At 35.4% G+C, this 10,380-nt stretch overlaps 12 non-coding genes across 12 annotated transcripts; all 12 read right to left on the reverse strand.

Moving 5' to 3' along the window:
* Positions 1–250: 250 nt before the first annotated feature.
* Trnas-gcu (transfer RNA serine (anticodon GCU)) lies at positions 251–332 on the reverse strand. The gene has a single exon. It is a non-coding gene; the product is annotated as a tRNA-Ser (tRNA).
* A 486-nt stretch (positions 333–818) lies between these two features.
* Positions 819–900, reverse strand: Trnas-gcu (transfer RNA serine (anticodon GCU)). Its single transcript has one exon. It is a non-coding gene; the product is annotated as a tRNA-Ser (tRNA).
* Positions 901–984: 84 nt separating this feature from the next.
* On the reverse strand, positions 985–1,066 carry Trnas-gcu (transfer RNA serine (anticodon GCU)). Its single transcript has one exon. It is a non-coding gene; the product is annotated as a tRNA-Ser (tRNA).
* A 2,562-nt stretch (positions 1,067–3,628) lies between these two features.
* On the reverse strand, positions 3,629–3,710 carry Trnas-gcu (transfer RNA serine (anticodon GCU)). The gene has a single exon. It is a non-coding gene; the product is annotated as a tRNA-Ser (tRNA).
* Positions 3,711–4,457: 747 nt separating this feature from the next.
* Trnas-gcu (transfer RNA serine (anticodon GCU)) lies at positions 4,458–4,539 on the reverse strand. The gene has a single exon. It is a non-coding gene; the product is annotated as a tRNA-Ser (tRNA).
* Positions 4,540–4,625: 86 nt separating this feature from the next.
* Positions 4,626–4,707, reverse strand: Trnas-gcu (transfer RNA serine (anticodon GCU)). The gene has a single exon. It is a non-coding gene; the product is annotated as a tRNA-Ser (tRNA).
* A 248-nt stretch (positions 4,708–4,955) lies between these two features.
* On the reverse strand, positions 4,956–5,037 carry Trnas-gcu (transfer RNA serine (anticodon GCU)). Its single transcript has one exon. It is a non-coding gene; the product is annotated as a tRNA-Ser (tRNA).
* A 417-nt stretch (positions 5,038–5,454) lies between these two features.
* On the reverse strand, positions 5,455–5,536 carry Trnas-gcu (transfer RNA serine (anticodon GCU)). Its single transcript has one exon. It is a non-coding gene; the product is annotated as a tRNA-Ser (tRNA).
* A 416-nt stretch (positions 5,537–5,952) lies between these two features.
* On the reverse strand, positions 5,953–6,035 carry Trnas-gcu (transfer RNA serine (anticodon GCU)). The gene has a single exon. It is a non-coding gene; the product is annotated as a tRNA-Ser (tRNA).
* A 917-nt stretch (positions 6,036–6,952) lies between these two features.
* Trnas-acu (transfer RNA serine (anticodon ACU)) lies at positions 6,953–7,034 on the reverse strand. Its single transcript has one exon. It is a non-coding gene; the product is annotated as a tRNA-Ser (tRNA).
* Positions 7,035–7,120: 86 nt separating this feature from the next.
* Trnas-gcu (transfer RNA serine (anticodon GCU)) lies at positions 7,121–7,202 on the reverse strand. The gene has a single exon. It is a non-coding gene; the product is annotated as a tRNA-Ser (tRNA).
* A 248-nt stretch (positions 7,203–7,450) lies between these two features.
* On the reverse strand, positions 7,451–7,532 carry Trnas-gcu (transfer RNA serine (anticodon GCU)). Its single transcript has one exon. It is a non-coding gene; the product is annotated as a tRNA-Ser (tRNA).
* Between the last annotated feature and the right edge of the window lie 2,848 nt (positions 7,533–10,380).

Genomic DNA, 10,380 nt, shown 5'->3' on the forward strand with positions numbered 1-10,380 from the left:
AGGCGGTGGTTCAAAATTATTTTTTTATATTATTCTAATGTGAGTTATTTCTAACACAAAAATAAAAGATTGGCGTTCAAAATTATTAACAGGGATGGGATTTGAACCCACACTCGCAGAGAGAATTGGATTAGCACTCCATCACCTTTACCACTCGGCCACCTTATCTTCTGATAGTCCAACGTGTTTTTTATACCATTTTTAATGTCAGCTATTATTAATACGACAAAAGGTTGGCTTTCAAAAGTATCAACAAGGATGGGATTCAAACCCACACTCCCAGAGGGAAATGGATTAGCAGTCCATCGCCTTAACCACTCGGCCACCTTATCTGCTGACAATCAAAATTATTTTTTTATATCATTTTCATTTTATTATATATATTCATTAAAAATGAAAGGCTGTGATTCAAAATTATCAACAGGGATGGGAACCTAACCCACGCTTCCAGAGAGAAATGGATTAGCAGTCCATCGCCTTAACCACTCGGCCACCTTATCTGCTGTTATTCAAAATTATTTTTTTATATTATTCTTATGTGAGTTGTTATTAATACAAAAATGAAAGGTTGGCGTTTAAAATTATTTACAAGGATGCGTTTGAAACTCACACTCCCAGAGGGAAATGGATTAGCAGTCCATCACCTTAACCACTCGGCCACCCTATCTGCTGATATTCAAAATAATTTTTTTATATTGTTTTCATCTATTATATACATTCATTAAAATTGAAAGGCTGTGGTTCAAAATTATTTTTTTATATTATTCCAATGTGAGTTATTATTAATAGAAAAGTAAAAGGTTGACGTTCAAAATTATCAACAGGGATGGGATTCGAACCCACGCTCCCAGAGGGAAATGGATTAGCAGTCCATCGCCTTAACCACTCGGTCACCTTGTCTGCTGATAATCAAAGTTATTTTTTATATTATTCTAATGTGAGTTATTATTATTAGAAAAATAAAAGGTTGCCATTCAAAATTATCGACAAGGATGGGATTCGAATCCACGCTCCCAGAGAAAAATGGATTAGCAGTCCATCGCCTTAACCACTCGGTCACCTTGTCTGCTTATTTTCGAAGTTATTTTTTATATTATTCCAATGTGAGTTATTATTAATAGAAAAATGAAAGGTTGGCATTCAAAATTATCGGCAAGGATGGGATTCGAACCCACGCTCCCAGAGAGATATGGATTAGCAGCCCATCGCCTTAACTCGTGGCAGTACTTTGAGCCTTCTATAAATTAAACTTCACATTCTCATTTAACCTTGTTTCATGATGTTATACTCGAGCGAAATAGTGCAGCTTGAAGCCTGGTTCACCCTGTCTCTCTATGTGTCGGTGTGAATCCCATGATACTTTGATGATTGTCTGTTGTAAAAATGTTCACACTATCACAAACTTATCTGTGTTTACATCAGCAAATAGTTCTCAGCATAGTAATCTTATTTTAGAATGTGTTAGCGGAACGGTGAAATACTGATCCCACAGCAACTGCCATGAAACAAAATTTAGACCAAGCAGTCGATGATGACCACTCACCAATGCATATGTTCTTGTGGATGCTTGCTACACTATCGGGAAAGTTTGACAGTATCAAACTCTGCCAACACTTGCTGATAAAATCTACAAAAATTTGGTGCACGTTCATCGCAGATTGTTAACACTGATGGAAAGAAGTTGTCTTCTAGAGCTATGTCATGGGCTAACAACTTCTGCTAAATCAAACCTTGTTCGAGATTTTCACATGTTTTTTTTTGGTAGATCCGAGCCGTGTGTGAGCAGGCCGATGCACCTTCAGTGATTACTACAGCATATGTACATGTTGAAACGTTTCAGCTGCTCCGGTTGGCTGGATCGTGCAGAGATAACTTGAGAGTACAGGAATTATAGACAGATAGTATGCAGCATTTATATACCGATGTTGTGAAAGGATTGAGAATAGATTCCTGTGAGTAAAGTGATTGAGATAAGAACGGTTTATTATTGTAAACAGTTCAATCTTTACTATAATAAGAGTTGTCTCCGTCTGTTTGAAGCCATGCTAAGAACAATATAAAAAAAATCCTCACGCGACATTCGAAACCAGATATTCAGCTTTTCAAATAAGCTTACATTCGTCTGCTCCACTTGACCACTTGGTTGCAATCTGGAAAAATTGTGTGTATACTTATTGCACATGACAACTTGTCATGGTGCATGGGACTGCTGGAGTACCAGTATGTTATCAGCCCTTCATATCTGTTTGTGATTTGGCAGCCAATTCTCAAAAAAATTATGATATATATTTATTCACCCTTCCAGTATGCATTTGTCTCATATATATAGATATTACTCGCTTTGCTCATTGCTTGGACTGGTTTATGCAATGAGAATGGAAGAGCGGACTATATATTTCAAATTAACTACAGTTAGGAAGTTTAGATAGAAGATCGCTTCATGTGGGGTTTGAAGTTGTGACATCCTGTCTGGTTGACAAATACCCTAACTTGCCTTGTTGAATGCTGGAAAATGTTTTTTTAATAATGCTCTTAGTGTGGCTAGAAACAGATGAACTCAGCTCCTGTTTTGCCTCTGTGATTAAGACTTCGGTGCTTACCACTGATGTCTGTAATCCAGTTTCTTGTCACTAACGTGTTGAGAGGGCTTTTACTCTTTTTTTCCTTTTAGTATTAACATCAGCTATTGTCGTGTTCAAGTTTGCAGTGTTATGCGTTTCTATTGGCTTATATTTTATTTTGTATTAGCTTATGATTTTTAGAATAAAACTAATATTGCCTCAGATTTATTGATATTTATGTCTCAAATGATTTAAAGATAAGTTGGGTATAATTTGTGGCATTATTTTTCTTTTAAGGCTGTGTAAACATATGAGTAGTCAATGCTAATGATGCTAAAAATATATTGTATATTTATCACTTTAATAGGAAGCACTGTTATGTACATGATTTTGGTGGAAGTCCAGGGCAGTTCTTTCTCTTCTGAGTGTTTTAACTGCTATCAAGTTTTGTCGATTTGTCAAAACATCCTGGCACTCAGACCACCTAAAAGAACAAACAAAGTCTCACGGGATTGAAAGATATCTATACTTTTTGATATAATCCACTAGTTTGATGTGATCACATCTTTGAGGATCGGAGGTTTTAGACTTTTAGATAATTCCCAGAGAGAACTGGATTAGTAGTCCATCGCCTTTACCACTCGGCCACCTAATCTTCTAATAGTCGAACATGTTTTTTTTTTTCCATTTTTAATGTCAGCTATTATTAATACAACAAAAAGTTAGCTTTCAAAATTATCAACAAGGATGGGATTCGAACCCACGCTCCCAGAGGGAAATGGATTAGAATCCATCGCCTTAACCACTCGGCCACCTTATCTGCTAATATTCAAAATATTTTTTTATATAATTCTTATGTGAGTTGTTAATAATACAAAAATAAAAGATTGGCGTTCAAAATTATCTACAGGGATTGGATTCGAACCCACGCTCCAAGAAGAAAATGGATTAGCAGTCCAACACTTTAACCACTCGGTCACCTTATCGGATGATAGTCAAACATGTTCTTATATCATTTTGAATGCCAGCTATTATTAATACAACAAAAGGTTGGCTTTCAAAAGTATCGACAAGGATGGGATTCGAACCCACGCTCCCAAAGGGAAATGGATTAGCAGTCCATCACCTTAACCACTCGGCCACTTTATCTGTTGATATTCAAAAATTTTTTTTTATATTATTTCATTTTATTACATATATTCATTAAAAATGAAAGGCTGTGGTTCAAAATTATCAACATGGATGGGAAATGAACCCACGCTCCCAGAGAGAAATGGATTAGCAGTCCATCACCTTAACCACTCGGCCACCTGGTCTGCTGATGTTCAAAATTCTTTTTTTATATTATTCTCATGTGAGTTATTATTAATGCAAAAATAAAAGATTGGCGTTCAAAATTATCTACAGGGATGGGATTCAAACCCACGCTCCCAGAAGAAAATGGATTAGCAGCCCAACACCTTAACCACTCGATCACCTTATCTGATTATAGTCAAGCATGTTTTTATATCATTTTCATTGTCAGCTATTACTAATGCAACAAAAGTTTGGCTTTTAAAATTATCAACAAGGATGGAATTCGAACCCACGCTCCCAGAGGGAAATGGATTAGCAGTTCATTGCCTTAACCACTCAGCCACCTTATCTGATGATATTCAAAAGTTATGTTTTTGTATTATTCTAATGTGAGTTATTATTATTACAAAAATAAAAGATTGGCGTTCAAAATTATCAACTGGGATGGGATTCGAACCCACACTCGCAGAAAGAACTGGATTAGCTCTCCATCACCTTTACCACTCAGCCACCTTATCCTCTGATAGTTGAACATGTTTTTTATACCATTTTTAATGTCAGCTATTATTAATACAACAAAAGGTTGGCTTTCAAAAATATTGACAAGGATGGGATTCGAACCCACGCTCCAAGAGGGAAATGGATTAGCAGTCCATTGCCTTAACCACTCGGCCACCTTATCTGCTGATATTCAAAGTTATTTTTTTATATTATTTTCATTTTATTATATATATTCATCAAAAATTAAAGGCTGTGGTTCAAAATTATCAACAAGGATGGGAATTGAACCCACGCCCCCAGAGAGAAATGGATTAGCAGTCCATCACCTTAACCACTCAGCCACCTTGTCTGCTGATATTCAAAATTATTTTTTTATGTTGTTCTCATGTGAGTTATTATTAATACACAAATAAAAGATTGGCGTTCAAAATTATCTACAGGGATGGGATTCAAACCCAAGCTCCTAGAAGAAAATGGATTAGCAGTCCAACGCCTTAACCACTCGATCACCTTATCTGATGATAGTCAAGCATGTTTTTATATCATTTTTAATGTCAGCTATTACTAATACAACAAAATGTTGGCTTTCAAAAGTATCGACAAGGATGGGATTCGAACCCACGCTCCCAGAGGGAAATGGATTAGCAGTCCATCGCCTTAACCACTCGGCCACCTTATCTGCTGATATTCAAAATTATTTTTTTATATTATTTTCATTTTATTATATATATTCATTAAAAATGAAAGGCCGTGCTTCAAAATTATCAACAGGGATGGGAATCGAACCAACGCTCCCAGAGAGAAATGGATTAGCAGTCCACTGCCTTGACCACTCAGCCACCTTATATGCTGATATTCAAAATTATTTTTTTATATTATTCTAATGTGAGTTATTATTAATACAAAAATTAAAGATTGGCGTTCAAATTTATCAACAGGGATGGGATTTGAACCCACACTCGCAGAGAGAACTGGATTAGCACTCAATCACCTTTACCACTCGGCCACCTTATCTTCTGATAGTCGAATTTGTTTTTTATATCATTTTTAATGTCAGCTATTATTAATACAACAAAAGTTTGGCTTTCAAAAGTATCGACAAGGATGGGATTCAAACCCACGCTCCCAGAGGGAAATGGATTAGCAGTCCTTCGCCTTAACCACTCGGCCACCTTATCTGTTGATATTCACAATTATTTTTTTATATTATTTTCATTTTATTATATATATTCATTAAAAATGAAAGGCTTTGGTTCAAAATTATCAACATGGATGGGAAACGAACCCAGGCTCCCAGAGAGAAATGGATTAGCAGTCCATCGCCTTAACCACTCGGCCACCTTATCTGCTGATATTCAAAATTTTTTTTTTATATTATTTTCATCTTATTATATATATTCATTAAAATGAAAGGCTGTGGTTCAAAATTATCAACATGGATCGGAACTGAGCCCACGCTCCCAGAGAGAAATGGATTAGCAGTCCATCACCTTAATCACTCGGCCACCTTATCTGATGATAGTCAAGCATGTTTTTATATCATTTTTAATGTCAGCTATTATTACTACAACAAAAGTTTGGCTTTCAAAAGTATCAACAAGGATGGGATTCGAACCCACGCTTTCCAGAGGGAAATTGATTAGCAGTCCATCACCTTAACCACTCGGCCACCCTATCTGCTGATATTCAAAATTATTTTTTTATATTATTTTCATTTTATTATATATATTCATTAAAAATGAACGGCTTTGGTTCAAAATTATCAACATGGATGGGAAACGAAGCCACGCTCCCAGAGGGAAATGGATTAGTAGTCCATCGCCTTAACCACTCGGCCACCTTATCTGCTGATATTCAAAATTATTTTTTTATATTATTTTCATTTTATTATATATATTCATTAAAAATGAAAGGCTTTGGTTCAAAATTATCAACATGGATGGGAAACGAACCCAGGCTCCCAGAGAGAAATGGATTAGCAGTCCATCGCCTTAACCACTCGGCCACCTTATCTGCTGATATTCAAAATTTTTTTTTTATATTATTTTCATCTTATTATATATATTCATTAAAATGAAAGGCTGTGGTTCAAAATTATCAACATGGATCGGATCTGAGCCCACGCTCCCAGAGAGAAATGGATTAGCAGTCCATCACCTTAATCACTCGGCCACCTTATCTGATGATAGTCAAGCATGTTTTTATATCATTTTTAATGTCAGCTATTATTACTACAACAAAAGTTTGGCTTTCAAAAGTATCAACAAGGATGGGATTCGAACCCACGCTCCCAGAGGGAAATTGATTAGCAGTCCATCACCTTAACCACTCAGCCACTTTATCTGATGATAGTCAAGCATGTTTTTATATCATTTTTAATGTCAGCTATTATTACTACAACAAAAGTTTGGCTTTCAAAAGTATCGACAAGGATGCGATTCGAACCCACGCTTTCCAGAGGGAAATTGATTAGCAGTCCATCACCTTAACCACTCGGCCACCCTATCTGCTGATATTCAAAATTATTTTTTTTATATTATTTTCATTTTATTATATATATTCATTAAAAATGAAAGGCTTTGGTTCAAAATTATCAACATGGATGGGAAACGAACCCACGCTCCCAGAGGGAAATGGATTAGTAGTCCATCGCCTTAACCACTCGGCCACCTTATCTGCTGATATTCAAAATTATTTTTTTATATTATTTTCATTTTATTATATATATTCATTAAAAATGAAAGGCTGTGGTTCAAAATTATCAACAAGGATGGGAATCGAACCCACGCTCCCAGAGAGAACTGGATTAGCAGTCCATCACCTTAACCACTCGGCCACCTTGTCTGTTGATTTGGAAAAATTTTTTTTTATATTATTTTCATTTGAGCAATTGTTAATACAAAAATAAAAGATTGGCGTTCAAAATTGTCTACAGGGATTGGTTTCGAACCCACGCTCCCAGAAGAGAATGGATTAGCAGTCCAACGCCTTAACTACTCGCTCACCTTATCTGATGATAGTCAAACATGTTTTTATATCATTTTTAATGTCAGCTATTACTAATACAACAAAAGTTTAGCTTTTAAAAGTATCAACAAGGATGGGATTCTAACCCACGCTTCCAGAGGGAAATGGATTAGCAGTCCATTGCCTTAACCACTCAACCACCTTATCTGCTGATACTCAAAGGTTATGTTTTTATATTATTCTAATGTGAGTTATTAGTCTTGAGCATGACCTGAGCAGTTTAGTTGCTTTTTTTATTTTGTAGGAAGCTGGTTCCAATAGCTTTAACTTTGGTTACCTCGTTATTTCTGTAGTTTGCCAAACCCAAATACAACCATAAAACCACAGGTTAAATTACCAAATTAAACATGGCCAATAGTAGATGCCAGTGGCCTTGTGGTCTATCACATTTGACACACAAACAACAAGTTGTTATGTCAGAAAGCCACCGATGGTATCAGAAATGGTAAATTTACTGGACATGTCTCTATTATTGGATGTTTTCTTGCTACTGGCCTAATTCATTTTCAGCCAATCAGGTTCAATTGCTCTTACGGAGGAGCTTACACTGGATTTTATTAAGTTATATTAGAAATTTACAGTATTTTCTATCATTTGTAATTATTTTTTTTATGTTTTTTTTCTGATTTGATTGCGAGGAAGTTTCAGGATGAGAATCAACAAAACTTGATCCCAGTTAAATCGCTAGGAAAAACAAGGTATACAAAATGACATCAGTAGTTGCTATCGCTGCTACAGTTGATGTTAGCTGTTGGGTTCAAATTGCAGCATTACGAGTTACTATCCTGTCTGTCTTTTTGTAACTATAAACATCAAGATCAAACTTGAGCATGATCTGAGCATTTTTGTCGCCATCAGCTTTTGTCGATTTTAGTCTTGAAATATCCTGTTGGTCAGGTCACCTCAGATGTCAACAACAATGCTGGTACTTTTCAGTGTATCTGTGTTCGAATCCTGTGTGGTGCATTCTTTTTTTCTTAAAATTCTTAGCATTGCTTCCGACTTCTAGACTCCTCATATTATAGCATAGATTTTTTGAAAGCTGAGGATTTTGATACGGCTTCCAAAGACTAAGTAGTGATGGATAGACAACTCCTTGTTTGCTCGTCATTCCTTAAATTAAGTGAGCAGCGGACTCCTAATTTCAATTTTTTGTAATAATAATAAATAATTTTAGGTACATACTAAAAAGATTAATTTAAAACCTTTACTATAATAAGATATGTTTTTTCCTTCTGTCTGAAACCACCCTCTGAGGCAGAGAAAAAGGAATAATTTCAAATGGGTTCCAACTCATAATTTTCATCATGGCAGACTGACACTACCACCTGCACCAAACGATCCCCTTGCTGCCATTTGAAATAATTTTACACCCACTTCTTACAATTTCTCACAGCTCAGCAGACTGCTAGGGTAATAGTAAAATGAAATTAACACACAATCAAATAATAGTTGTTAACTACACGCAAATCAATAATGATGCAAACCTGAAAGGTGTGAGGCCTACTTCTCATTGTTACTCTCTAGCTATTGACTGACAAATGAACTAATAGTATATACAGGTAAGTGGTGGCACACACTCATTCAACAGATCATCAATTGTACCTTGATATTATTATGAACATGTGTCAACCCCTTTTGAATCAGTATGTTATTTGATTATTCGATAGCTGTCTTGTAAGTGCTTGCTTTCTCAATGCATGCATTATGAGTCCTGCATTGCAAGCTAACTAGAACCAACAAGTTTATATCGTTTCTTCATTACATAGTGGTTAGGGTATCCAGCACCGAGTCAAGTCTGATTCAAATAAGTCAGTGCTTTATAAACTGGAGTGCGATGTATATTTATTAATGTTCCTCAAACTACTTAGAGTTTAAAAGCAATTCGTAAGTTTGTGTCCTATTTTCAATTACGTGTTCATGTTTAACAATCCAAAGCTACATGATCATTTTATATAATGAAGTGTATTTACATGGAGTATTAGTCAATAATAAGAGCTCTATTTTTTTCTTTTATACACTAATTAATACTGCCTAATGCGACCTAATGCGACCTAATTTCCTGGTTTTATTTCCTCAATGTGATTGCCTTGAACACCTGCAACTACATGTAGCTTGAGCTCAGCAATATAGCCTGAGCCCCGGATTTACCACAATACAATAATATACTGATTGTTTAAGAAACTATGTGTAAGCATAGTCAAGCAATTCTATTGTTAGTTTTTCGTTACAAAACACTATAAAAGTTTCAAAATTCTGAAAAACTGTAACAAAAGCATTTTTTAGTTTATTACTCAGTGCTCAGTGCAGAAAAAAGTTTGATGAAGAAAAACATCAGTCTCTATCCTTGGTTGTATTTACAAGGGAAAGCAAGTGGAAATGTTATAATTTTTCAGAATTGGATTAAAAAGGCAGCGCTATTGACAGTTGCTCATTTTGAATAATAGTTTTTTTTCAATTTCCAAGTTTGTCTAAATTCAGCACATCATTTTCGTTTTTCAAAATTACTACATTTATTTGCGTCGCTGGTATGAGACTTTATTTATTGTCAATTTTGTCGACATTTTGCTCAATGTTTTTTGTCCCACTCTAAGTAGAGCCAGTTTGTTTCAGAAGACACCTTTTTAAATGAACAGTCAAATCAGTTTGGCTGGTTGGGCTTGTTTTAGAGTTTAGATGTTGGGCTCACTTCGAGCTTGCACAACCATTTAAGTAGAGTCTAGTGATAGTGTAAGTCTGGCACTATTTCAAAGATTCTGTATTTGGTGACAGTATTTTATTGCTGTTCAAAATACATTCATTGATGTAGGGCTGTTGGAAAATTCTCACAATGTTTAATTTTATTGCAAGTTCACGTAATTCTTGCCTCAGCATATATTGATACAATAGTTTCTTGGGCAACATGTTGGACACTGTTGAAAGATTTGTAGTGGAGGCAGACAACTTCAATAGGCTTACACCACAATTTATTTGCTCTCGCATAAAATACTCTTTA

The sequence above is a fragment of the Watersipora subatra genome, chromosome 6, assembly GCF_963576615.1.
Source record: "Watersipora subatra chromosome 6, tzWatSuba1.1, whole genome shotgun sequence".
Classification (NCBI taxonomy): Eukaryota; Metazoa; Bryozoa; class Gymnolaemata; order Cheilostomatida; family Watersiporidae; genus Watersipora; species Watersipora subatra.